Genomic DNA, 14,190 nt, shown 5'->3' with positions numbered 1-14,190 from the left:
ACAGGATCCCCCTTCCCATTGCCTGGAGGTCATGGCTTCTCCTTTCTGCTTCAGAAAGCAAACCAAGGGGTTTCTCAGAATCAGAGCTGAAGAAAAGACTAAAAAGAGAGCTCATGGTGGCTACAGCTTCCTCAGGAGGGGTGACCAATGACAGAACCCAAGGGAATGGCAGAAGATGTGCCAGGAGGGTCAGCTGGTCATGAGGAAAAGGTTCTTCACCCAGAGGTGCTGGACACTGAACAGGCTCCCAGGGAGTTGTCACGGCCAAAATCTGACAGTGTTCAAGAAGAGATTGGACAACATCCTCAGACACACGGTGTGAACTGTGGGGTGTCCTGTGCAGGGGCAGGAGTTGGACTCCATGATCCTTGTGGGTCCTTCCAACTCAGGACATTCTATGATTCTATGAAATACTAGGTCAAAAGTCCGTGTTTTCATTGTTCAGATGAGTTGTAAACATACACATCATGGTGTTCCGGGGTCTCTTCCAACCTGCACTATTGTAGGATACCATGAATCTTTTCCTTGGAGAGCTCTTTCACAAGGCAGAATAGACAGAGGAAGAAGGATACAAAGAGTCAGAAGCAGAGATATAAAATACCCCAGTGTAAATACAGCAACTCCTCTGAGGAACGTTTCTCCACTCAAACCCTTGATAGGAAATCTATTGGATACATTTGATGAAAGCAACTGAGTTTCATCTGCTCACACACTGGACCACAAGGAGGGTGATGGCTGGGTACGATGCCATGTGGTCACTTGTGTCTCAGGAACTCATAGTCCAGCAGGAAGCCAATGGCTGTGGAGGGCACCGTGAGGTCACTTCTGCCTCTGCAGGGGATAGGCCAACAGCAGGAACATGGCTGGGAAAGGACTGTGAGGTCACCCATACCAGACGAGCAATCGGGCCCAATCAGCTTGGCTTTGTGAAAGGCAGGTCCTGCTTGACCAGCCTGATCTCCTTCTATGACAAGGTGACCGGCTGAGCAGATGAGGGAAAGTCTGTCGTGCGGAGTGAATCCGCCACACAGGCTGTGGGTGTTGTGTCCTTAGACTGCAGTAAAGCCTTTGACACCGTATCCCACAGCATCTCCTGGAGAAGCTGCAGCTCATGGCCTGGATGGCGTATCTGCGATGGGTAAAGAACTGGCTGGAGGGCCAGGCCCAAAGAGTTGTGGTGAATGGAGCCAAATCCAGTTGGTGGCTGGTCATGAGTGGTGGTTTCTTAGGCTCAGTACTGGGACCTGTTCTGTTTAATCTCTTTATCAATGATCTGGATGAAGGGATCGAGTGCACCCTCATTAAGTTTGCAGATGACACCAAATTGGGTGGGAGTGTTGATCTGCTGGAGGGTGGGAAGGCTCTACAGAGGGATCTGGAGCTGCTGGTTCATTAAGCTGAGGACAGTTGTCTGAAGTTTAACATGCCCATGTGCCAGTTCCTGTACTGGGGTCATAACAACTCCCTGCAACCCTACAGGCTTCGAGAAGCGTGGCTCGAAAGCTGCCTGGCAGAAAAAGACCTGGGGGTGCTGATCGACAATGACTGAACATGAACCATTGTGTGCCCAGGTGGCCAAAAGGGCCAATGGCCTCCTGGTGTGCATCAAGAATAGTGTAGTAAGCAGAACCAGGGCAGTGATCATCCCCTTGTACTCGACAATGGTGCAGCCACAACTCAAATACTCAGTTCAGTTTTGGGCCCCTCACTACAGGAAAGATCTCGGGGTGTTGGACTGAGTGCAGAAAAGGGGGACAAGGCTGTTGAGGGTCTGGAGCACAAGTCTTCTGAGGAGCAGCTGAGGGATCTGAGGGGTTTTAGCCTGGAGAAAAGGAGATTGAGGGGAGACCTTTTCGCCCTCTACAACTATCTGAAAACAGATTGTAGCATGGAGGGTGTTGGTCTCTCCTGAGTAGCAAGTGACAGGATGAGAGGAAATGGCCTCAGATTGTGCCAGAGAAGGTTCAGAATTTATATTAGGAAACATTTCTTAATGGAAAAGTTTGTGAAGCAGTGGAACAGGCTGCCCAGGGAAGTGGTTGAGTCACCATTCTTTGTTCCTTAGCACAGTTTCTAGGAGGATCTGTTCCATGATCTTCCCAGGCACAGGTATGAGGCTGACAGGTCAGTAGTTTTCAGGGTCCTCCTTTCTACAGCAGAGAAACACTGCCACACAGCACAGCTTGGAACGTGGAGAATGGACACGAGGAGAAAGAAATGTCACCCAAAGGGCAGTGCTGTGGTACGAGAAATCATCCAGAAGGAGCATGAGATCAGTCCATGTCCTTCTGTTTCCAGGAACAGAGCATGAGAGTGGAGACACATCAGTCAACGTATGGAAATACCGGGGTGAGAGCAAGGGGAGGAAGCGAGATGGGTGTCTACAGCCTGCAGAGAAACAGAAGCAGCTGTGGGACAGTGTAGGACAACCTGTGGTGGAGATGGCACAGGGCACTGGCAAGGCTGGATGTCACCAAGAGAACCCAAGTCTTTGTCCCCTTGGCTATGGCCATCACCTCTGCCACCAAGGCCTGTGAGGAGACATGTTGTCCTCAGGCACTGGGGCACCTCATGGCCTCCTTGCACACCCCCAGGAAGGCTGGGAGCTGTCACACCATTGTCCTTCACTCAGCACCACACAGCCCACATCCCCCTGGCCCAGGAAGAGCCCTGAGCAATGTGTGAGGGACAGGATCTGCCTTCCCAGGGGCTGGGGGTCAGGCCTTGGCCTCTCCGCTTCACCCAACAAAACCAGGCTTTTCTCAGCACCTCAGCTGCCTGCACATTTCCCTTTGTTTATCTGCCTTCATGGCCTCCAATCCTCTGCTCTAACGAGTCCCTGGGGAGGCTCTGCTGGTACTTGCCCTCAGTGGAACTCATTAATACTTCAAGGTACTTAGTACTTTATTCTTCTGGCTTAGTATCTTTGTGTAATTTCTTTTTAGCCTTGTACAGTTAATTAAAGAGTTTTCCTAGTCTAGTTACAGAGAATGATTTCAAAAGCCTTCTAATAAAATTATTTTTCTTTTCTAGTAAAGTGTATAGTTTATTATTTTTCAGTGTGGAGAAGAGGTGATTGCAGCATTGATGCTGATCTAGGGTCTCTCCTACGTTCTAGAGTCTTCTCCTGCAGCCTCACCTGGAGCACTGTTTGCAGGGCTGGGTGCCACAGTATTAAAAAGATATTACGTGCTAGAGAGTGTCCAGAAGAGGCTATGAACTTATTGCAGGGTTTGGAGGGGAAGCTGTATGAGAAGTGGCTGAAGTCACTTGTTTTTTTCAGCCTGGAGAAAAATGAGAGTTGAGCTCATCATGGTCTACAGCTTCCTCACAAGGGGAGGAGGAAGGGCAGGCTTTGAACTCTTGTCTTTAGTGACCAGTGACAGGACCCGAGGGAATGGCAGAATATGATCTGGGAGAGGTTTAGGTTGGACATGAGGAAAAGGTTCTTCACTGAACAGGCTCCCCAGGGAGGTGTCACGGCCCCAACCTGACAGTGTTCAAGAAGAGACTGGACAACGTCCTCAGACACACGGGGTGACCTGTGGGGTGTCCTGTGCAGGGACAGGAGTTGGACTCGATGAGGGTGGTCAGCAGAATTGCTACTTTGGCCTTCCGAAAGGCAGACTTTGATCTGTTCAGAAGGCTGGTTGGCAGAGTCCCTTGGGAGGCAGTCCAGAAAGACAACGGAGTCCAGGAAGGGTGTTCTCTCTTCAGGAAGGTGATCTCAGAGGTGCAGGAGCGGCTGTGCCCTTGTGCCAGAAGGCGAGCTCTCAGGGATGAAGTTCCGGCCCGGCTGAACAGAGCTGTGGCTGGAACTTGGGAATAAAAGGAGAATGTATAACTTTTGGAAGAACTGGCAGGAGACTCAAGGGGACTACAGGGATGCTTTAGCTGGGCCCAAAGAGTTGTGTTGAATGAAGTCAAATCCAGTTGGTGACCGATTATGAGTGGTGTCCTCAGGGCTCAGTATTGGCATCAGTTGTGTTTAATCTCTTTATCAATGGTCTGGATGAGAGGATCAAGTGAATCCTCAGTAAGTTTGCAAATGACACAAAATTGGGTGGGAGTGTTCATCTGCTGGACTGTAGGAAGGCTCTGCAGAGGGATCCGACTGGCTGGAGGGTTGGGCTGAGGCCACTTGTATGAGGTTCAACAAGGCCAAGTGCCGCATCCTGCACTTGGGTCAGAACAACCACAGGCAACGCTACAGTCTCAGGGAGAGTGGTTGGAAAGCTGCCTGGAAGGGAGGGACCTGCGGTGTTGATTGACAGCAGATGAACATTAACCAGTGTGTGCCCAGGTGGCCACCAGCCTCCTGGCTTCTTTCAGCAATAGTGTTGCCAGCAGGACTAGAGGAGTGATCATTCCCTCGTACTTGGCACTGGGGAGGTCGCACTTTAAATGACAAGGAAGACATCGACGTGCAGGAGAGAGATCAGAGGAGGGTGACAATGCTGTTAAAGGGACTGGAGCACAAGTGTGATGGGGAGCAGTTGAGGGACCTTGGGGGATTGAGTCTGGAGAAAAGAAGGCTGAGGAGAGACCTTATCACTCTCTACAGCTATCTGAAAGGAGGTTGGAGCATGGAGGGTGTCTTCTGCCAAGTACCAAGTGACAGGACAAGAGGAAATGGCCTCAGGACGTTCAGATTGGATAGTGGGAAACATTTATTCACCAAGAGGTTTGGAAGCAATGGAACACACTGCTCAGAGAGGTGGTGGAGTCACCATCCCTGTAGGTGTCTAAAAGACAGATATACGAGGTTCTTAGGAACACGGTTTAATGCCAGATTTAGGTTATGGTTGGACTCAATGATCTTAAGGGTCTCTTCCAACCACAATTATTCTCTGATTCTGTGATAAGTAATTTTGGATATTTTCTTTCTCAGAGGACCATGCAACCTCCCTGAGAGCCAGGACTTTTCTGAGGTGTTGGAGAGATGTCTCACGGTCACACCAGCCAGTTCCACCAGCACCTGTCTGTCCCTTCCTGCACCAAAAGTTTTCTCTATATTTCAACCTTCCAGGCAAGTTTCTGGGACACAGCAAATGCTGTCCAGGTCCTCTGGGCCTGTTCAGAAGAGAACAGCAGGCCAACATGTTGATGGGCTCTCTGTGCACCTCAAAGCTTTCCTGACCGTTTTTCTCAATGCCTCACTTGTACTCAACCTTTCTGATCCTTAAGCTGTGGATGAGGGGATTGAGCAGGGATGTGGGGATGGTGTAGAAAAAAACCTGTGTCAAACTGTCTTGTGAGGGCTGTTCCGGGCATTCCACAGTCAAGGATGAGAGTGCTGTAGAAAACAGTGGCACTGGTGAGGTGAGAGGAGCTGGTGGAGAAGGTCTTGTGCCTGTCTACAGTGAGGTAGAGAGCAGTGATGCATTCATGCGATGCCCATGTGAACAGGGAGGGGACAAATGGCTCTAAAATGCAAACAGTACATGTGAGAGTTGCAGGAAATAATCCTAACATGTCTGTGAGCAGAGATGGTGCCGCTGTCAGTCACAAAACTGGGGAGCAGCTGGGTCTGGGTGGTGGAGCTGTATCGGGTCTCCAGGGAGATCACACTGACCTTGGTTCAAGGAAGCACATTCCAGTACTGCATTCAGGTGGTTTCTTGGGGAAGTCAGCTTCAACATGAAGTGACCTTGATACACCACCCCACAGGCCTCCATGGCCCCCACACAAATAGCTGATGGCATTTGTGCTCATTTGGGTTCATTTCTCCCCACACAGGATGTGGATGCTCACATGTCCCCTCAGTGCACACCTGGACTTCTGACCTAGTCATCTGCTGTCCTTTCATGGGGGGAAGAACAAGCTCTCTGAGCTGTGGTGAGAGGACAGTGATCAAAATGGTGGCTGCAAGAGGCAACAGGCCCAAGCTGGCACCTGGCAGCATGACAGACTGTTTGCATGTCTCTCTTGCACACACACTGTGTCCTGCTCTTCACCTGGGATATCCCATCTCCCCACAAAGCCTTTGCCCAAGGAGAATACACCTGCACTGGCCTGGCTGCCATTCCTGCCCCCTGTCCCCACGCTCCCCACAGCCCTGAGCTGGGGGTTTTGCTCTGTAGATCAAGTGGGCTGTGGTGCCCGGGCTGTGATGACTCTGCGAGGCCATACTGGTCAGACTGGGAGGCAGCCCCAGCTGATGGTGGTCACTGCCACTAACAACCTCCCACACAAAGTCTTGGGTGGCCATGGAGGGTGCTCAGAGGGACCCTGCCTTATTCACCATCTGTGTGGGTGCTGGCCACCAACAAGCAACATCTGAAAAAACAGCTTGAAGTCCCTCAAAAGCCACACTGGGACCCTGACCCTACCACACTGAGTCCACAGAGAAAAAAGCAAAGCAACGAGCATCGTCAGAGTCTATTCCTCAGGCATGTTCTTTAAAGCAGCTATGGAAGAAGATCTAAACCTTCAGGCACTGTGCTAAGGAGATCCCCTTGCTGATGGAGATGCTGTTCTGAGGCCAGCTCTGTCACAGCAGTGCCCATCGCCTGTCCTGGTCACAGCACTGACACACAGCAGGACGGTGACCAAGCCTTGGGAGCGCTTGCACCTTGCACCAACACAAGGGCTGAGAAGGAGAGTGTGGGAGTGGAAAGAGAAGGATTCTGGAAAGAACAAGGCTGGTGCTGCCTGGCAGAGCTGCTCTGCTGGAACTGTTTGCTCCATCTTTCCACACAGAAGAAAGATCTCAGACAAACATTTCAATGCAGGGTCATTTATTTTGAGAGAATCCAGTGATCAGTTTCTTCAGGGCATCCTTGAGCTCCTGGTTCCTGATGCTGTAGATGAGGGGGTTAACTGCTGGAGGCACCACCGAGTACAGAACAGACACCACCAGATCCACAGAAGGAGAAGAGATGGAGTTGGGCTTCAGGTGCACAAACAAGGCAGTGCTGACAAACAGGGAGACCACGGCCAGGTGAGGGAGGCAGGTGGAAAAGGCTTTGTGCCGTCCCTGCTCAGAGGGGATCCTCAGCACGGCCCTGAAGATCTGCACATAGGACAACACAATGAACACAAAACACGAAAATGCTAAACAGGCACTGACCACAAGAAGCCAAACTTCCCTAAGATAGGAGTGTGAGCAGGAGAGCTTGAGGATGTGGGGGATTTCACAGAAGAACTGGCCCAGGGCATTGCCCTTGCACAGTGGCAGTGAAAATGTATTGGCTGTGTGCAGCAGAGCATTGAGAAACCCAGTGGCCCAGGCAGCTGCTGCCATGTGGACACAAGCTCTGCTGCCCAGGAGGGTCCCGTAGTGCAGGGGTTTGCAGATGGCAATGTAGCGGTCATAGGACATGATGGTTAGCATATAATACTCTCCTGCAATGAAAAGGAGAAACATAAAGACTTGTGCAGCACATCCCAAAACCGAGATGGCTCTGGTATTCCAGAGGGAGTTGGTCAAGGACTTGGGGAGAATAGTAGAGATGCAGCCCAGGTCAAGGAGGGTGAGGTTGAGGAGGAAGAAGTACATGGGGGTGTGGAGGTGCTGGTCACAGGCTATGGTGGTGATGATGAGGCCGTTGCCCAGGAGGGCAGCCAGATAGATGCCCAGGAAGAGCCAGAAGTGCAAGAGCTGCAGCTCCCGTGTGTCTGTGAACAGCAGGAGGACGAACTGGGTGATGGAGCTGCTGTTGGACATGTGCTGCCTGTGGGTATGTGACCTGTCATAGGAGGAAAAGACAGTGATGGTTTAGATGAGACGTCTCTGGGAAAAACCAAAGCCGCTTCCAAAACACCCTCCCAGAAAGAGACACTTTTATTTTTCAGGAGAACGTCCTGGCTGGAGCCCTCCTCGGTGCTTGATGAGTGTGCAATGAAGAGCAGGGTCTCTGCCCAGGGGCTCTTGATCAGTCAGCCTGACCCTGTGTGATTGGGTGGGCAGGGGCCAGTCCTGGGGTTCAGCTGTGTCAGCTGGAACCGCTCCTGGTGCAGAAGGGACTGTCAGCATCTGTACCCCCAGGCCTGAGAAACGGAGTTGGAGAGGTTTGGTGTTTCTACAGCTCCTTCTGCCCTCCCACCCTGGGGAGTGTTCTTGGGTGTCAGAAACGCGCAGCATTTCTGGTGCACTCAGGGAGAACAGAGCGAGTCCTGCGAGACCGGAGGATGCCTGTGGGTCAGTCCAGAGTGAGAGCAGCTGCTCTGTCCCTCTGTCCTGCTCCAGCTGCCCTGGGCTGGCGCCTTTCTGAGATGGAGACTGATCACACTCCCATGTTACCCGGAAAAGCCACCAGGCATTGCTGAGAGCACAGGGATCCACCTCAGAGAGCAACATGCCCAACATTTCCTAAGGTCTCAGCACCCCACGTTTAGCCCAAGACACACATGGCTCATTCCCCAGCCCCACAGACTGCATTACCCACAGCTCCACAGAGCAGAGCAAAGCTGGGACACGTGTTCCCATGGACACACCTGCAGGAAAGGACCCACAAGATCAGGCTGTGACTCTGCAGCTGAAACTGCCATCCCCAGGGAGCCTGACAGCAAGAACAAGATCCCAACAGCAGTGACCCAGAGCAGGGGAGCAAGAAGGACAATGCGGTGAGGGTGGGTGTGAGAGAGGCCAGGGCAGAGGCAGCCGGGCACTCAGACAGCGTCACCCTTCCCCAGCTGTGCAGCCACCTCCCAGACACCAACATTGCCGGGCAGCTGCTCTCAGCCCCTGTGCTCTGCAGAGGAACTGGAGCTCTGGCTGCACAGGAGCTGCTTCATGCCTTGGAGCGCCCGGCCCTGAGGGCAGAGGCTTTGCTGGGTGGGAGAGGAGGCCAGGGGGCTGCTCACAGGAGGGATCGGCACTGCAGGGGATCACAGGGACTTTTCTCTGTTCTCCCTCCCATAACAATTCCGGGTTTAGTTTCCTCTCATTTCTGATCATTTCCCTGCTGCCTGGAGATTCTCCCCCTGGGAGGTGTTTCCCTGTCCATGTCTCTTCCCTGTCAGTGCTCACAGACCCCATCCCACCCTCTGTGCCCTCCCCCTGGCCCTACAGATCCTGCCTGTTCCCAGGGCACTGCCTGGGGGCATCTTCCTGTTTCCAGGCTGGAAAACAGGACAGGTCAGACTAAGGCTGACGGGTCCAGCCAAGGTGATGCAGGTGCTGTACACAGGCAGAGGGGTGGTGAAGGGATGTTATGAGCCTTCTGGCAGATGTGCTGATTACTCGAAGTTGAGGCTCAGGAGTCTCAGTGACTTGTTTATGCATGAGAACTCATTTTCATTTTATCCTTTCCTGTACCCCCCACCCCTTGGGAGAGGAAACTGAAAAGACAGGCTCGGTAAAGCTCCTTAACTGTCTGGTAAACCATAGCCAAGGGGAGAAGGAGCTCATGTCGGGTGGGAGCTTTCAGCCTCTTTACATCCCTTGATCATCTCCACCACAGCCTGTCCTGTGCTGTGGCATCCCCTGCACCTCTTTCCCTGCAGGCTGCAGACATCCCCCCTGCTGCCCCACCTTGCTCTTGTCTGAGCATCTTCCTTCCTTTGCTGAGATCTCTGCATCCTCCCCAGCTGTTCCTTGAAGCACAAAGCCTTGGGCTGATGCAGACTCCCTCTGCTGACCTGCTCCACCACAGCACTGCCCTTCCAGTCACATTCCTTCCTGCTCATGTCCAACCTGGACCTCCCCAGCTGCTCTTTGTGCCATTATTTCTTTCTCATGCTCTTTCGCACTATGAAGAAACCTCCACCACCTCTGAAACCACCCCTCAAGCACTCTCAGGCTACTCCTGCACTGCTGCAGCCTCCCCAGCGCTGCTGGGCCAAAGCAGCCCAGGTCCCTCAGCATCCCACACCATGTGCACAAGGTGCTGAACCTGCCTTGGCACAGCCCTGCACTCTCCAGTTCCCCCCTGCTTCTCCAAACTGGGAAGCCGCACACTGGCACACCCCCGTGTGTGTTGGGTCACACCAGTGCTGAACCGAATGGGATGAGAACTCCAGGTGTCTGGGTCCCCACACTCCTCCTCATGCAGCCCCGTGTGCAGCTGCCTTGTTCATGGTGAGCGTGCACCACGGGCTGGTGTGGGGACCTTGGAGTGCCCAGGCCCTTCTCCTCAGGGTCACTGCTCAGTGTGTCAGGTCCTGCTCTGTCCTCATCAATGGGGTTGTTCTCCTGCCCAAATGCAGAACTGGTCACTTCTTTTAATATTTATGAGATTCCTAATGGTTGAACCCCAAAGCTTCTCAAGTTCTGGACTCTCTTTTGACTGAAGCTCAGCTGTTAATGTTTGTATGCAGATGGTTTATCCTGATGAGGGTGTCTCTCACAAGCAAACAGCATGAGGAGTTACAGGACACTACAAATATCACCTCCTGGAGAAACTGTGGGGTCTTGTGGGTTTGGTGCTCATAACACCATGTCTGGACTCCGAGGGGAAGTTGTCCTTTATGTCAGAGAGCAGCAGGAATGCATGGAGGTCTGCCTGGGGACAGACAATGTCAGCTGAACAATGAGGAGTCAGCATGAGAGGGGAGAACAACATAGGCAATGTTGTGGTCACTGGACATCAGCTATAGACTCACTGATGAGGAAGAGGAATTAGATGAGGCCTCCTTCAGACAAATGAAAGAAGCCTCATGTTTCCAGGGCGGTGTCCTCGTGGCAGACCTGAGATATCCCGATATCTGCAAGGCACCACCATCCAGGAGGGTTTGGAGCTCATTGACAACATCTTCGTGACACGGGTGACTGAGGAATCAGTGGGGTGAGGTGCCCTGTGGGACTTCACACTTACAAACCAGGAAGAGTTGGTCAGGATGGAACAGTCAGGGATGGGAAAGTGGAGCTGAGGCTCCTGGGAGATGATAACAAGGCCAAGAGCAGGATTTCAGGAGAGCAAGCTTTGGCCTGCTGAGGGACCTGCTTGGGTCCTGTGGGATATGACCTTGGTGTCTGCAGTGCTTTTCTCTCACCTTTCCTCCCTCCTCTCTCCCACCTGCTGTTGTGCAGTGTTTTTTACCCTTTCTCAAATACAATATCCCAGAGGTGCTGCCAGCATCACTGAGTGGCTCAGATTTCGCAAGGAGTGGGTCCATCTTGGAGCCAACTGAAATGGGCTCTGTGTGACATTGCTCAGTCTCCTGTTGTCTTCTCGGAGAGGTGACAACTGTAGCACAGAGACACACACCCCCAGTTCCAAGACTTTGCCATAAACCCAGCACAGGGTGACAGTGCGTTGGATGTTACAAAATTATTGATCGTGAAGAAGATCTTCTTTCAGCAATGCATGAAATTCTCCAGGTTCCTATGGGGAACTGTAATTGCCATGACAGTCACTGGCTGCAGGTGCCAACAGTCCAAAGGATCTTGGGCCAAATGCTTAAGAGAGCTGCCTGATGGGCCAACAAGGGTGATGCTCACCTGGATCTGGTACCAACGAAGAAGGAAGAGCTGGTGAGGGATGTGAACATGAGTGTCCACCTTGGCTGTTGTGACCAGGACACAGTGGGGTCCCAGGCACAAGAGGTGAGGGAGGAAGGCCAGCAGCAGAGCACAGGCTGGTGGGCTCCAGAGGAGAAGACTTTGACATACTGGGGGATGGCAGGTAGAGGTGGTGATGTGGTAAAGTCATTGTGGGTGAAGGAGCTCAGGAAATCTGATCAGCCTTATAGGACAGGCTGCTCCAAGCACAAGAATGATCCCTCCACGTACCCATAAAAAGAAGCATTTATCTTGTGAGGCTGCTCCTCTGAACTGATGGAACTCCAGGGCACAAAGGCAGCGCACAGGACGTGGAAGCAGGGGAAGCTGCAAAGGAGGAATTTAGAAACCTTGGCCACGGATGCAGAGATGATTCCAAAGTTGCCCTGGACTTGATGCCTAAAGGGGAGGCTGAGGGCAGCAAGATGAGCTGATACAGCTTCCTTACAAAAAAAAAAAGGAATAGACAGGGAGAACATGGGCTTGCTGCTGAACTTTATAGGGGCAGAATCAGACAGGACTGAGGTTCTTCATGGCTTCTTTGCCTCCATCTTCACCACCAAGGTCTCCTGGGACTTTGTTCCTGAAGACAGGAGTCTGGAGAACACCCAGGAGTGGATGGGACTCAAGTCAGGGGTGACCTGAGCAAACTCAGATACCATTACAGAACAGGAGATGGGTCACTTGAACAGCTCCCTGAACACAAGTATCACTGTGCTGTGGCATCTGAGATTCCCAGGAACACCCACCTCTTGGTACAGAGGAGTGTGACTCCTCTTGAGGTGTCCTGGCCTGTCTCCTCGGTCAAGTGATCCTTTAGGCACCCACTTCTCTGACACATTCAGTCGTTCTCAGGAGATTCTCTAGATCAATATTCATTGGAGATTGTTGATACCAGCTGTTGTGGAAATAAGGGTTTTGGGAGGGTGACGGAAATATTAGAGATTTGGTTTTATTACTCTTTATTATGGAAATGCTCACTGTTTGGCTACAATTCTGAAATCTCTGAAATCATCCACACCAGACTTGAAGCCTTTAGGAAAGTGCTGCAGAGAGCATTGTCTTGAAAGGGCGTTTTGGATGTTACTGAGCCCTCTGCTGCCACGATCCTGAACTGCAGGTACTGAAAGAATGAACAAACCCGTCATGACCTGAAGGGCAGAAACAAACCCCAAGTTTCTGAGGGTGTTTGGGACCCCACGAAGGACCATTGCTGACACAAGCAGTCCCTGTCCCTGGAGACAACGGTCAGCGGTCGTAAAGGTGATGTGGAGGTGGCTCTGGTGCCACGTCAGCCCTTGACGTTTGTTCATCATCAGAATGGCCAAGCCCTGACCCCAGGACCAGACAAAGGAGACCGTTTCAGTCAAAGGTTTCTCAGGCTCTGCCTGTGGTCACTGTGAGTGTTTTGTGTTTTGGGGGTGGGTTTGGTGCCAAGTGCTGTTGCTTTAACCACAAGGCTCTGGTTTTCTGAGGACTTGGCAATGCCTGTGAAGTCCCCCAAACCCTTTCAATTTCTTTCACAGACGTGGCAATGGTCACCAATCACCTGAGCTGTCCCAGTCCCAAACTTGCTTGAATCCTCTATTTGGATCAATACCCATCCCTCCAGGAGGTCCATGCATCCACCAGGTTCATGGATGATTCCTGAGGTCCATCCAAATGTGGGCAGTGTAAGAGAGGAGCAGAGCAGGGTCAGCTCATGGGCCATGACTGAGCACAAACACCCCAGCAGCAGCCATTCCCCATCTCCGAGGCATAGCCAAGCCCACAGCATGCAGATGGCACTGCCATATATCCTTAGTCCAAAAAAGCCTGCCTTCTTTCCAAAATCAACAACAATCTTTCTACTATTCCTCTTTGACCCCCAGATATCAGCCGCATTCCACTTGTGGCTCAGACATGGTTGTAAGTATTTGCTGAAGTCATCAGCCATCACCCTTTTCTACCCCACATCTCCTGACCCTCTCCCACACCACACATGGCCGGTCACTGTTGCTCGGGGTCTCGCACTCTACAGAAGAGGCCTTGAGCTTCTTGGCTCTTCCTGGTGCTTTTTATAATCTTCCTCACTCCCTCCAGATCTCACGGTGAGATTTCTTGTTCATGACAGGGCCTTTGTAACCAACTCTTATGAAATGGTTGTCCTTCTGTGATCATCTGTGCAGAAGCAGTGATCACAGAAAAGCACCAAATATGTCAAATCTGATGCCGAGTGAAATGCAATAAAACCTTGTTCAGCCAGCCCCGTAGCTGTGTCTTTCCAGCAAGGAGTTTCTCCTGAGAAAGGGATCCAACCTCTGCCACTCTCTGCAGAGGCACATGAGCAGCGTCCATGCACCTGGGGACACAAAGGGTGACTTTGGCAAGATCACCCTCTATCTGGACCATTTAGATATCGTAGTATCACAGTATCACAGTATGTTTGGGATTGGAAGGGACCTCAAAAGATCATCTAGTCCAATCCCCCTGCTGGAGCAGGAACGCCTAGGTGAGGTCGCACAGGAATGTGTCCAGGCGGGTTTGAATGTCTCCAGGGAAGGAGACTCCACAACCTCCCTGGGCAGCCTGTTGCAATGCTCTGTTACCCTCGCTGAGAAGAAGTTCTTTCTCAAATTTAAGTGGAACCTCTTGTGTTCCAGCTTGATCCCATTGTCCCTTGTCCTATCATTGTTTGCCACTGAGAAGAGCCTGGCTCCATCCTCGTGGTACTCACCCTTTATATATTTATAAACATTAATAAG

Source organism: Patagioenas fasciata, unplaced genomic scaffold (genome assembly GCF_037038585.1).
Source record: "Patagioenas fasciata isolate bPatFas1 unplaced genomic scaffold, bPatFas1.hap1 Unplaced_85, whole genome shotgun sequence".
NCBI lineage: Eukaryota > Metazoa > Chordata > Aves > Columbiformes > Columbidae > Patagioenas > Patagioenas fasciata.
The sequence above is the reverse complement of the archived record's forward strand: the minus strand, read 5'-3'. Positions refer to the sequence as shown.